At 47.6% G+C, this 14766-nt stretch overlaps 1 protein-coding gene across 11 annotated transcripts in view; it reads left to right on the top strand.

The window, feature by feature from the left end:
• The first annotated feature begins 12 nt into the window (after positions 1 to 12).
• The window catches only part of LOC140408764 (prominin-1-A-like), a 362788-nt gene continuing 348034 nt past the window's right edge, over positions 13 to 14766 (top strand). For 6 of the 11 annotated variants that reach the window (XM_072496423.1, XM_072496416.1, XM_072496415.1 and 3 more), the window contains exon 1: positions 14 to 335. The gene's annotated coding sequence lies outside the window, so the exon portion shown is untranslated. Of the gene's footprint in view, positions 336 to 1380; positions 1470 to 14766 lie in introns of all 11 variants that reach the window. The other 5 variants (XM_072496421.1, XM_072496410.1, XM_072496418.1 and 2 more) reach the window with 2 other exon arrangements.

The raw sequence follows: 14766 nt of genomic DNA, 5'->3' as shown, positions 1-14766 counted from the left end.
CCCCGCCCCAGTCTTCTCTCTTGGTCACGTCCCCTCTCCAGCCCGGCGCTGCGATGAGTAGGTGTGAATGGAAGAACTTTGAGGGAGGGCGGGGGGTTGTGAGCGGCATTAGACTTTCCCAGGAGGTGTTTCGGGCGGATTTGATTTGTCTTGGAGCGGGAGGGGTTAAAAAGTAAATGCTGCAGCAGGGTCTGGGGAGGAGGGGGTGTCAAGCGCGTGCGCGCGGATATAGCAGGCGTGCTTGTTGGTGTGCAGCAACTGTTGTGTTGTGGAAGGAGCCGGTCGGTTGAATGAGAGGAACAAAGTGAGATGGTGAATTCAGCCGAGCGCCCAAGGTAAAGAAACTGCTGAAATCTCGGCGACCCAGCTTATCAGCCTCCGAGTTAGCGGGGGTCTGTGCAATGTAATGAAAACATTTTGATATAAACGCTTAAATGCATTGGAAAAAGTGACTCCTCCGTCGTTGGTAGAGTCTTTTAAACTTTGAGATCGGGAAACCGAGATTGGACCTGTTTTTGTAGTTGGCCATTTGCTATGTTAACATCTGCTGAAAGCGACGTGCCGGGGAGCACCGTGTAATTGCCAGTCTCCCGTGATATTGTCCTAGTCTTTGAGGAGGAAACTTAATGTAACCGACGGAAAGTTTTGCTGTATTCTGCAACCACATCTCCTTCAATATTGATTTCTCCTCTCTTTTTAAAGGGACGGCATTTAATTATTTTGATCTTCAAAAGGAGCTTTCGTGATCCTTGCAAGATTTGTGTGATTTGTTTTTTAAAGGGACGATAATCTTTTATGCTAGTAACTTAGAAAACATACAGACTTTTAACAATAAAACGATGGTTCACCGGATCCTTAGCAGTCCATGGGGAAAGTGGTTAATTTCTTGTTCCATTCCCATCTGTAGACATTTTTGTAACTGGTTTCAAGGGATGATAATGCTTAATATTTGTCATTTGACTGTGAAATACCAACAATGAAATGATCGGTCAACTGGCAAGGATAAAATGTTTCCTAATAAAGTTCCATGCAAAACAAACTATTCAATCTCGAAGCTTTAGGGATGAATAGGAACTGATGAAAGGGCAGGAAGCAAAGTGTTCCTTTTGGAGATGTCATGTCAATTTGAGGGAAATTACTAAATTCGGCGCCTTGGGATTTGATGCTGGAATCTAATTATTTTTAATTTACACAAATGACCTGGATTCAGAAACTCGATGTAGAGCAGTTAGATTTGTGGATAATACCAAACCAGGTGGGGCAGTGAAATCTGAGGAGACAGCCCAGAAATTATGAAATGAGTTGGACAAGCATAATGCCAGATGAAATTTAATGCAGAGAAGTATAGATGATGCATATCTATTTCTGTATTATTCATAGTTAAGAATGAAGCTGGAAGAGATCTAGGAGTCTGACCGATATGGGATGTTGAACCAACCTAGTCAAAATGGGGAAATAAATAACAGGAGGTAATGATATCTAAGTTTATAGTGCTCTGATTAGATTGCACCAGTTTTGGTCAAGAAGTAAGAGCCATTTAATGTGAAAAAGAGCTACTGGACTGATTTTTTCCCCCTCCCTGTCCAAAGTGTGCAGCCTGTTACGAAGAAAGACCAGAAAAGTTTGTGCTTTTCAGCAGAGGAGAGGTGATTTTATAAGATGATTAAATATATAGAAAATGTAATCAAATTTTACTTTATATTATAGAGTGAAATAAGGGGTTACATGCTCAAATTAGTAAGAGGTAATTTTCGAACTGCTATTGAAGTTCTCCACACAATGACTGACCATATGAAATGGTCTTTCAGATACAGCAGAGGTGACCAGAACTCTGGAAGTGTTAAACAATTGATTTCTACAATGGTGCTTTAGGGGGGAGGGCTTTAGGATTTCTGGATGGTTGAGCTAAGACATATTGATTGCCGTCCTCCTCTATAATTATCTTGCCAAAAAGAATAAAAGCAAATATTACTGAAAAAACAGCAACGTGGTATATGAAATTTAGTGCTAGTGTTGTGTCAGATGTATAGGTTGTACGTCCCAATGATCGGCGGATCATGTCAAACAGCACATCCTTTTGGTTGTTCGCAACAGACAAAGTACTGTATCCAACCAAACCTTCTTCGCAGAACTCAAAACATTTGCCAGGATTTTATGGTCCTACCACAGTGTGTGTCCAGGAATGCTGCGGGTCATTTAAATTGCCATTTACTTCAGCGGGGCAGTAATATCCCGCTGGGCGAGAGGGGCTGTAAAATTCTGGCCATAGTCCAACATAAAAATGTGATTCTGCGATTGGACAACACCTGCTAAACACCTGCCTCTACCTGCTCCCACACCGACACCTCGACACCTCCCCCACTTCCTAACCAGGCTCCTAAAGTCCACCCCCCCTCCAATGGTACTTTCTTTACTTGCGGGGTTTGCCCGCCCACACAATGCCAGATAACACCCTATTCATCCGCTTAAAAAACGCCTTTGGTATAAAAATAAAAACCTGATTGTGATAAGAATTACGCTGAAAACCAATTTATGATTCAATTGGCCCCACAATGTGGCTCTCCACATGTATTTTCACACAGGACCCTGTCTTTTGCAGACAGAAGGAACATGTTGGGGCAACATGGTAGCATTGTGGATAGCACAATTGCTTCACAGCTCCAGGGTCCCAGGTTCGATTCCGGCTTGGGTCACTGTCTGTGCGGAGTCTGCACATCCTCCCCGTGTGTGCAGGGTTTCCTCCGGGTGCTCCGGTTTCCTCCCACAGTCCAAAGATGTGCAGGTTAGGTGGATTGGCCATGATAAATTGCCCCTTAGTGTCCAAAATTGCCCTTAGTGTTGGGTGGGGTTACTGGGTTATGGGGATAGGGTGGAGTTGTTGACCTTGGGTAGGGTGCTCTTTCCAAGAGCCGGTGCAGACTCGATGGGCCGAATGGCCTCCTTCTGCACTGTAAATTCTATGATAATCTATGTCCACGTTTTGCGTCTTTTTCTTTTTTTAACAAACATTTTATTGAGGCGTTTATGGTTTTAGAATAATAAAAGAAACAAATACACAAGCAAACATATAGTTCAGTGCGTAACACATCCCTCCATCTCCCACTGTTCCCACCTAACGTCCACCCCCCCCCTTGTTGAACCTGCTGACTGTTTAATTCCAAAGTAGTCAATAAATGGCTGCCACCTCCGGATGAACCCTAATGTTGATCTTCTCAGGGCAAACTTAATTTTCTCAAGACTGAGAAACCCAGCCATGTCACCAACCCATGCCTCGAATTTTGGGGGCTTTGTGTCCCTTCACGCTAGTAATATCTGTCTCCGGGCTACCAAGGAGGCAAAGGCCAAAACGTCTGCCTCTCTCGTCCCTTGGACTCCCGGGTCTTCGACACTCCAAACACGGCACCTCTGGACTCGGCGTCACCCTCTTTTTTTACTGTGGACATGGCATCTGCAAATCCCTGTTAGAATCCCCTAAGCTTCAGACATGCCCAAAACGCGTGGAAATGGTTTGCATGCCCTCCTGCTCACTTCACACACCTGGTCTCCTCCCCAGAAAACCTGCTCATCTGGGCCACCGTCATGTGTGCCCGGTGAACCACCTTGAATTGTATCAGGCTGAGCCTGGCACATGATGAGGACGTGCTGACTCTGCTCAGAGCATCTTCTCACAGACCCGCCTCTAACTCCTTTCCCAACTCATCTTCCCATTTACATTTTATCTCGCCTATCTGGCTTTTCCTCCCACTCCATAAGTTCCTTATAGATTTCCGATACGTTCCCTTCTCCCGCTCCCTTTCTAGAGACTATCTTGTCCTGTTTCCCCTGTGGCGGTAGATGCGGAAAGGTCGAAACCTGCCTTCGCAAAAAATCCCACACCTGCAGATAACAAAACCCATTCCCTCCTGGCAATTCAAACTCATCTTCCAGGTCCTCCAAACAGGGAAAGCTCCCATCAATAAACAGATCCCCCAGCCTCTCAATCCCTGCTCGCTGCCACCTCCAAAACCCCCCATCCATCCTTCCTGGTACAAACCGGTGATTACCACAAATTAGAGCCCACACCGGCGCGCTCTCCACTACCATATGCTTCCGCCACTGTCCCCAAACTCTCAGGGCTGCCACTACCACTGGGCTCGTGGAGTATTGGGCCGGCGAGAACGGCAGAGGAGCCGTTACTTGTGCCCATGCATGAGGCTGCCTCTACCTGCTCCCACACCGACACCTCGACACCTCCCCCACTTCCTAACCAGGCTCCTAAAGTCCACCCCCCCTCCAATGGTACTTTTTTTACTTGCGGGGTTTACCCGCCCACACAATGTCAGATAACACCCTATTCATCCGCTTAAAAAACGCCTTTGGTATAAAAATAGGGAGGCAGTGGAAAACAAACACAAATCTCGGGAGGACCATCATCTGCCTTACGGGTCACCTTTATACAGTAGTAGGTCATCTGCATATAACGGGACCCTGCCCCCCCCCCCAAATAATTCCATTCAACCCGGTTGAAGGCCTTCTCCGGGTCCTTAGCGACCACTACCTCTGCCTCCCTCCCCTCGGAGGGCATAATGATCACATTCGGGAGCCTTCTAACATTGGCCGTTAGCTGCCTGCCTTTGACAAACCCCAAACACCCCCGGAAACAGTCCTCGAGGCCAGAATCTTGGGCAACAATTTGGCATCAACATTCGGTAGGGAGATTGGTCTGTATGACCCACATTGCTCTGGGTCCTTCTCCCGCTTCAGGATCAATGAAATTGAAGCCTCTGACCTTGTTGGGGGAAGAATGCCCCGCTCCTTTGCCTGATTTAAATGCCCTCACCAGCAGCGGGCCCAGCATCCCAGACAACTCCTTGTCAAATTCCACTGGGATTTTGTGTCTTTTTCAACTCAACAAAAGCTTATGGAACAGCCATTCCCTGGTTCATTACCTTGACCAATCAGAGTTTGGTTTGAATTTGAACAAAGTTGGGCACTTAACTCTACTGTGCTGCATTCTCCATGGCAACGACTTCACGAGAGTCCACTTGCCAACCAGACAAAACTCTTCTCATGTAGTGTTGTCCCGCTACAGTTGGTAATTTTGTGCAAGCTAGAGTGCAAGACAAAAAGGTTTGATAGCATGTCATTTTGTACAGCAATACGACAATGCATATATGTTGCAAATTCTAGCAAATGTGAATCAAAAATTATTGGACCGTAAGTTTGTTTTCGTGATATCTTTGGAATGGTGATGGTTGCACCCCAGCTGAGTTTTATATGAATGGGATGTTCCTTGTCCCTTTTCTACTATTTTTTTACTGTCTTCTTTTGATTCTGGCCCTTGATTACTTTGCATATCTACCTGCCTTATTCTCCTTGATGTCTTATTCTCCTCGCTGTCTTATTCTCTTATCCTTGATTTCTCCTGCTCTGAATCCTTACATAAGTTCCCATTCCCCTGCCATAAGGATGTAAATGTGTTAGAAGCAGTTCAGAGAATGTTTACCAGACTAATACCTGGAATGGGCAGGTTGCCTTACGAGGAAAGGTTGATCAGGCTTGGCTTTTATTTGCTGGAGTTTAAAAGTATAAAATAATAATCTTTATTATTGTCACAAGTAGGCTTACATCAACACTGCAATGAAGTTACTGTGGAAAATCCCCTAGTCGCCACATTCCGGCACCTGTTCGGGTACACTGAGGGAGAATTCAGAATGTCCAATTCAACTAACCAGCGCTTCTTTCGAGATTTGTGGGAGGAACCAGAGCACCCGGAGGAAACCCACGCAGACACTGGGAGAACGTGCAGCTTCTGCACAGACAGTGACCCAAGCCAGGAATTGAACCCTGGAGCTGTGAAGCAACGGTGCTAACCACTGTGCTACCGTGCCTGAGGGGTATTGACTAGAACTAGAGGTCACTGTTTAGAAATAAAGGGTTGTCCATTTATGATCGAAATGAGACCATTTTGTTTTGGGGGTTGTGAGTGTTTGGAACTCCCTGATATTGAGCAGAGGGTGCAATCGAACGGCCTCGTTGCGCTTTACCCGGTGACAAAACAAGGTTGTACTCGGGAGAATTGTGATGCTTTGAACACCTCGCGAGATCTAACAAGATCTCGCGAGACGTTGTGAGGGGGGATCTAGATTTGCATATTTAGGTGAACAGTCAGGCTCAGTTAAATATGACTGCGCTGGATTCTCCCAGTGCCTGTGAACCAACGCCCATGCCTAGGAGACCTCGCCATAGCGCTGTTTAGTGCTGGTCAAAACAAGTGTGGAGTTTCTCCCAGGCAATTGGAGGCCCCAGGTGTTCGGGCTCTGGGTAGGGTGGCACCTTGGCACTGCCAGCCTGGCACTGCCAGAGTGCTCAGATGCTGTCAGACTGGCAGAGGCACAACCAGGGTGCCAGGCTGGGAGTGCCAAGGTGTCTGGATGCTATGTTGTCTGTGCCAGGGATTGGACCTGGAGGCTGCTCTGCTCTTAAGAGGTGGAGTGAGGGGTGGAGACTCGAGGCTCCCCAAGAGAGTTAAGTTAGGCCATTAGGCTGGTCTGGATGCTGCTGTAGGGGTATCAAGAGAATACCCCAATCTCTTACCTTAATTTCCTGCATTGACGGGAAGCAGGGCATTCCTTGTCGAGGCTACTTCCGTTTGATAGCGGGGTCAAGCGCTGTGAAGCACCCCGCTAAACACACCCGAAATGGGACTTTTTTTCCTATTAATCATGCCCAGAATTTTTGAAATGTAGGATGCAGATTTGAGGCTACTGTCAGAACATCCATGATCTTATTAAATGGCAGAGCAGGCTGAAGCATGACCTACTCCTGCTCCTTGTTTAAGAACAGAGAACATACAGTGCAGAAGGAGACCATTCAGCCCGTCGAGTCTGCACCAACCCACTTAAGCCCTCACTTCCACATATCCCCGTAACCCAATAATCCCTCCTAACCTTTTTGGACACTAAGGGCAATTTATCATGGCCAAACCACCTAACCTGCACGTCTCTGGACTGAGGGGAAACCGGAGCACCCGGAGGAAACCCACGCAGAAACAGGGAGAACGTGCAGACTCCGCACAGACAGTGACCCAGCGGGGAATCAAACCTGGGACCCTGCCGCTGTGAAGTCACAGCGCTATCCACTTGTGCTACCGTGCTGCCCTTGTATGTTTGTAAGTAGGTAGGAGCAGTCTAAGAAGGAATACAGGGAATGCAAGGGCAGATTTAGAATTTGGGCGCGATTCTCCCACTAAAATTTTAAGTTAATCTGTGCGGCATTTTCAGGGAGTTTCCTACCGGTTATGCCAGTGAATTCCCCACCGCTATTCAATGACTCTTGGACACTTTTCTGGGGAGTTTCTCATAGAGAATTTTTTGTAGCCATTTTGAAAGGGTGCCCGATCTCTGAGCTTGTGCCCCCCCCCCCCCCCCACTCATGGGCAATGTCACCACCCTGACACACACACATGGACACTACCCCCAACCCCCAGGGTGAGGACACCCGGCTACGGGTGCCTGGGGGTTCCCCCTCTTTCGGCCCCTCCCAGAGGTCCTTACTTACCTGCACTCCCCCACCCTTCAAACCCCCCCTCCATCCTCACTTCATGGGCATGGCCTCCTTTGCCCCATGGACTTTGTTAGTTCCACCCTGGCACTCCGGCACCCTTGCACTGCCACCCTGACACCCAGGCAGTGCTCCTGCCAGCTTGGCCGTGCTGTCTGGGCATCTTGGCAGTGCCAAGGTGCCAGCTGGGCAGTGCCAAGGTGCCCACAATCCAGAGGGCAGGCCAGGGGGCCACCCTGCACTTACTCTGATCACCCAGGGGTCTCCAATGGCCCAGGAGATACCCCAGGTGTGGTTACGCCTGGTCCAAGTTTGTGTGGACCAGTACCGATTGCCCGGCTGCAGCCTCCCTGGGGGGGCCAGAGAATCGAGGGAGGCTGGTGGATCCCGGGTAGGTAGGTCGTAAACCTACTTCTGGGAGCAGTGTTTGGTAACATCCATTTGGAGCGGAGTTCCGACTTCAACGTCTCGTGGGACTTCGGTGAATGCCACGAGGCGTGGAGGCTGTCGGGAGGCTAGCTGCAGGCCTCTCCCAAGATTCACTGGCCGCATTGTGCTCTCGCTTGCATGCAACACGGCTGGAGAATTGTGCTCTTCATGTCTGTTAATGCACAAAGCATGGTGAATAACACTGGTGAGCTGCAAATGCAAATAAGTATTTCGGAATATGATGTAGTGGAGATAAAATAAATTTTGCTTAAAACGTGAGGATATTTATAATATTTTTATTGTCACAAATAGACTTGCATTAACACTGCAATGAAGTTACTGTGAAACGCCCCTAGTCGCCACATTCCGGCACCTGTTTGGGTACTCAGAGAATTCAGAATTCTCAGCCGGTACAGGAATTAAACCCATGCTGCTGCCCTTGTTCTGCATTACAAACCAGCTGCCAAGCCCACGAACCAGCCCTCATTCACCGGTACAAAGTGTTCAGAAAAGGTATGGCAGTAAGAAATGGGAGATGGGTTGCCCTACTTTGAGGATAAGATTTTGTAGTGTTATAAAGAGAGAATGTCCTGAGAGAAGCAAAAAGGGTATGGTCATGCTTCTAGGGGTGAGACGGGGACAAATTTGCAGGGAAATCATAAAGATGTGTAAGAACTATAGCGCCATGATATTGGGGGACTTTAATTATTTTGATTGGAATAGAGTTTACGGTAAAGGATAAGGAAGGGGAGGAATTTCTAAAATGTGTTCAAGGGAACTTCCCTGACCAATATGTTCTTGGTCCAACTTGGAAGGAGGCAAGCTGGGGAAATAAGATGGGCCAAGTGGATCAAGTGTCGGTGGAGGAACATTAGATAAGAGTGATCATTACTGATCAAAATGTTATGATGCAATGCAGAAGAACAAGGAACAATCTAAGGTAGGCCATCTAAATTGGAAGAGGGCTAATTTCAAGGAATCTAGCCAGGGTAAAATGGAACCAAAGACTGACAAGAAAACTTGTAATGGAACAAGGGATGATCTTTCACAACAAGATAATTCATGAATAGATTAGATACATTGGGGAATGAAAGCCAAAGCTCCTTGGATGATGAGGGTGCTAGAGAATATGATTAAAAGGTGTGATGCATGTCATGTGAATTCTTTGTGAGAACCATGTCAAATATATTCAGTTGAGATGGATAGTGAAGAGGAAATCAGGGCTGGCCGAGCATGTAAGAGAATGCTCGACAACCTAAAATGAAACTCAAAAATATTGCTGCAGAATGTAATTAGTAAGAGATGGAGTGGGTCTTATGAAGGACAACGGGTGACATATGATTAGAGACAGAGAATACTTAAGTTCTTTATATCTTCTTTTATTAAGAAGAGGAAGTTGACAAAATATTGGTAAAAATGGAGGATGGGAGAGAATAAGGGTTATTTGTGTACCCAATGCTACTATTTTTTAAATCCAAAATATAATTAGTCTTTTTAGCGCATCTTTAAAGCTCCACTTGTCATGTGAGTGTCCCTTTAAGAAATGTTTGGTCTTACCACATGACGTGTAGCATGGCTTCAGTAATGTCATTTGTGGGTGGAGCTGGGCTGTGGCTGTCAGGTGGAGAGGGGTTTTAGTGTTTGGTTTCACTTTCGGTTTATTTCTTTGGACTGCAGAAGAGGAGCCGTGTTTCCCGGTTTTCATTTTAAAAGCTGTTCCAGAGAACTGAAAGCACATTGGGTGTGGCAAACTGCCTTGGTAACTTTATAGATTTTTCCGGAAGGAATTTTGAATCTGCTGGTTGGAGGCTGGATCTCCGAGAAAGGACCAGTCCCATTCAAGTGAGATTAGTGTGCTGGGCCACGCCCTTAAAAGGGGGTTTGGTTTATTGGATTTTGTATTGAATTGGAACAGCTACTAAAGGGGATTCATTGAGAGTTATATACATAGATTACTGTAGCTGTTGTGTTTTCTTCATGCTTGTAATTGATACCAAATTCTTGTTTTATATATGTTAACTCCATTCTTATAATAAACTTTGTTTTGATAAAAGTGCCTAGGAAGTCTGATGAATCACACCTGAAGTGAAGGCTCTTGTTCTCATCCTAGCCAAGTTCAACATACAAGTTATAAGTCAGGTGAACTTCATATTACACTTTGCAGTTTCTCCAGCCCCGGCCCATAACACACTCAAAATGGACCTTTTTGCCCATCAGCATCTTTCCATTGAGTTCACACCTTGGGCAGGATTCTCTGTTTCAGAAACTTAAGGGCGCAATTCTCTGGAAAAATGTCTTTGTGTGGTAGCGAGCAGAAATTGCTGCGGGCTTCCCGGCACTTGATCTAGCGATGCCGGCAACGCAATTCAACGTTAATTGGTCCACTTAACGAGGCCTCGCTGGCTTCTCGCCGCAAATGAAGGCTTGTCAGCTGATTCACCGGGACCGCGCTCGCCAGCCCCCCGCTAACAAAGGTCGAGCAGCACTTAAGCTGCACTTGCTCAGCCAACCCCAGCCAGCTCGCAGCAATGGCGCCCGTGAGACTGGCCCCAAGATTCGGAGATGCTGACCTGGGGAGGCTCTTAGATGCAGTGGAGGCCAGGAGGGATGTCCTGTTTCCCCGAGAGTCCCGGAGAGTCAGCCACAAGGCAGCCAGTGTTGATGGGATGAGATGGTGGCAGCTGTCAGCTCAGGGAGTGTGACCAGGAGGACTGGCCTTCGGTGCTGAAAAAAGGTCAATGACCTACACCGTGCAGTAAGAGTGAGTGGACACCAATGCCCCCACCAGAGAGCATCCACCCCCCAATTCCCGCCAACCCTTCCTCCATCTCCATTTCCCCCTCAAACCCCCCCCTCCCACCACTCTGAACCACACGTGGCTAACGATGCCCTCTCTGTCTCCCCTCAGGAAAAGCTCTCCCATAACCATCGGGGAGAGCGCCCAGACTGGCGGAGGAGTGCCAGACATAAGAATCCTCACCTCCTTTGAGGAGCGGGCCTTGGAGGTGACCAGTGTGGTTGAGGACAGATCAGTCAACCACATGGAGGCTGGCGGAAGCGCAGAGGTGAGGAACCACCTGGCTCCACCGGGGGGACCTGTCAAATATGAGTAGTGATTACTTTACTGACTGACCTATCCCTCCCACTGACCACATGTCCATTCTCCTGCAGGTCCTCCACCCGATGGCACCGGCCCATCCTGGGCTGCCCCCCTCCCCTGACTCCGAGGAGAACACCTTGGAGGGGAGCTCCAAGGATGCAACCGTAGTCACGGTATAGCTGTCATCCCCACACTCCACCAGCGCAGATACACGCACCTCGGTGGGACATGTTAGTGGACAGGTTTTGGGGCACAATCTGGTGAACACCATGATGCACATCAGGTGGAGGCAGGAACCCCCCAGGCGAGACAGCAGTCAGAGATCTGCAGGATCCCAGGTCAGCCTGATGCTGAGCCTGTGGTATAGAGGTACCCAGAGCTGATGGAGATGATAGGGAGCCACCTGGACATCCAGAGGGAGATATCAGCGTCACTCCAGCAGATCCATAGCTGCTTGGAGGAGTCCCAGAGATTAGGGATGCAGGAGCTGGCGCTGGCAATGAGTGGCACTGAGGCAAACACTGCAAGGGTTGCAGTGGATTAAACACCTTTTTTGTACAACCATTATGATGCCTCTGTCACTTCCTTCCGCAATGCGGTCTGACCACCTGACCCTTTGCCCATCTCTCCAGGCATCCCCCCCACCCTCCAGACGTGGACATACCCCTGGAGAGATGTCCCATCCCCTGGGTGTTTGGATCATGCGTACGTGGTGTTGCCACTCCCCAGTGTTCAAGCACATTGTCCAGCCATCTGGGTGAGATTGGGATGCTAGGCAATGATTCTCACATGCAACATGGCATGCCTACCCATGGGAATCCACTTGGCATGTGTGAAGTGCTCACTTAACCACAATTGCCAATTTCCTATTAGCAATAGCCTTCAGGCATGCAGCCAGAGGTCTCAGCAGTCGGTGTGGGTTATGGGTGGTCGTTGGGGCAGACTGGCAGGGACAGGGGTTGCCCCCGGAATGGCTACACACGATCCAGGTGTTGGCATGGTGGTGCTGCCAGCGGTTTCTCCCTGGTTGACCCCCAGCGCCCCCCTCCCCACCCACCCTCCAATGGCGGCCCACCCCTGCAGAGGGTCCCCCAACCCCCCCCCCCCCCTCCCCCATCGAGCATTGTGGTGGCAAGCCCAGTGCCCCCGGGCTCTTTGCCTGTGAGCAAAAGTGGCTATTCAGCAGCCTCTGTTACTAGTTCCCAATTTTTAAAACCATGTTTAATAATTTGTTTTTGAAAGGGCTGGTTGCACAGATGAAGGTAATGCAGTGAACTTCCAGAAGGTGTTCGATTCAATGTCCCACAGATTGTGTTCAAGAAGAAATGCATCGGTAATTCCTCCTGGCGGGGGCAGAGCATCGCGCGAGAATATCGGGTCAGGCCCGTTAATGATATGCCAATGGCGTTTACTGGAGAATCCATTCATGCCATTGTCCTGGCACTGGAGTATGGCATTCTGTCGGGTCCCTGGCACCGACCACTATTTCCACCTTGCACAATACTCCGTCCAATACCGTTTCCCAATTCTGGAGTCGCTGGATGAAGAATCTCGCCCCTTGTATTTCCTTCCAAAATGCAACCCTCCAGTCCCTCTGCATTTAATTACATCTGCATATTCTACTAACCTATCAATATCCTGAAGAATTTTGTAATCTAGTTTGCTGTTTGTCAAATTTCTTACTTTGGTGTCATTAGCCTGTCTCTATGGTGTTCTTTCAGTCCCCAAATCAAGCTCTTGGAATAATTTATCACCCTTCTTGATTCCTGTCCATCAACCATGGTTCTATCTATTCTGCTGCATTTCTTTTTTTAATATAAATTTAGAGTACCCAATTCATTTTTTCCAATTAAGGGACAGTTTAGCATGGCCAATCCACCTACCCTGCACATCTTTGGGTTAGCACAGTACAAAGTCTTACAACACCAGGTTAAATTCCAACAGGTTTGTTTTGATGTCACTAGCTTTCAGAGCGCTGCTCCTTCCTCAGGTGAATGAAGAGGTATGTTCCAGAAACATATATATAGACAAATTCAAAGATGCCAGACAGTGCTTGGAATGCGAGCATTAGGTGATTAAATCTTTACAGATCCAGAGATGGGGTAACCCCAGGTTAAAGAGGTGTGAATTGTGTCAAGCCAGGACAGTTGGTAGGATTTTGCAGGCCAGATGGTGACAAAAATGGGACACAACCGACAGAATGCCCTTCGTCGTCCAGTACCTCCCCGGAGCGGAGAAACTATGACATATTCTTCACAGCCTTCAACACGTCATTGATGAAGATGTACATCTTGCCAAGGTCATCCCCACTCCCCCACTACTTGCCTTCAAACAACTGCGCAACCTCAAACAAACCATTGTTTGCAGCAAACTACCCAGTCTTCAGAACAGTGACCACAACACCACACAACCCTGCCATGGCAATCTCTGCAAGACGTGCCAGATCATTGACATGGATACCACTATTACACGTGAGAACACCACCCACCAGGTACGCGGTACATACTCGTGCGACTCGGCCAACGTCGTCTACCTCATACGCTGCAGGAAAGGATGTCCCGAAGCGTGGTACATTGGCGAGACCATGCAGGCGCTGCGACAATGAATGAACGGACATCGCGCGACAATCACCAGGCAGGAATGTTCCCTTCCAGTCGGGGAACACTTCAGCAGTCAAGGGCATTCAGCCTCTGTTCTCCGGGTAAGCGTTCTCCAAGGCGGCCTTCAGGACGCGCGACAACGCAGAATCGCCGAGCAGAAACCTATAGCCAAGTTCCGCACACATGAGTGCGGCCTCAACCGGGACCTGGGATTCATGTCGCATTACATTCATCCCCCACCATCTGGCCTGCGAAATCCTACCAACTGCTTGACACAATTCACACCTCTTTAACCTGGCGTTACCCCACCTCTGGATCTGTAAAGATTTAATCACTTGCTAATGCTCGCATTCCAAGCACTGTCTAGCATCTTTGAATTTGTCTATATATATGTTTCTGGAACATACCTCTTCATTCACCTGAGGAAGGAGCAGCGCTCCAAAAGCTAGTGACATCGAAACAAGCCTGTTGGACTTTAACCTGGTGTTGTAAGACTTCGTACTGTGCTCACCCCAGTCCAACGCCGGCATCTCCACATCATCTTTGGGTTGTGGGGAAATTATCAAACATGTTTTTGACTAAACCCATGATGATTATCCGATGCATTTCCAAATACTGCTGATTTTGTTTTTTAACGACTTGTAAGAATTAACTTTTTTTCACTGGCATTTTCCTCCATTCATCACTTCATGGAAACGAAAGTGTTCCTGTCTTCAAATATGGATTTGAAGGGCTTGTTCAACACTGATGTTAGATTATAACTAATATTGTTACTCAGTTTCCTTCCTTGATGCAATATGTTGGTTTGGCTTACTTCCAGTCCTCTATACAATTTGCATGTCTAATGGGAAATAAAGAATTATACTCTGGCTTTGTTATTTTCTATCTGACACTCCAACTATACATGGCATCTGGCCCCATAACTTATCCTCTTTGAGTTTTGCTATCTTTTTAAGAATCAAAATGTTTTCTTCTTTTATGTTCTCACTCTCACTAACATTTGTGAAAACGGATTCAAAATATTTGTTGGAATATTGCTCCATATCTCCAGCTGCCACAATTAAATTTATGCTACTCTTTTTTTTTTGCCTTTGA

Source organism: Scyliorhinus torazame, chromosome 3, assembly GCF_047496885.1.
Source record: "Scyliorhinus torazame isolate Kashiwa2021f chromosome 3, sScyTor2.1, whole genome shotgun sequence".
Classification (NCBI taxonomy): domain Eukaryota; kingdom Metazoa; phylum Chordata; class Chondrichthyes; order Carcharhiniformes; family Scyliorhinidae; genus Scyliorhinus; species Scyliorhinus torazame.
Note: the sequence above shows the minus strand (reverse complement) of the source record. Positions and strands in the feature narration are given on the sequence as shown.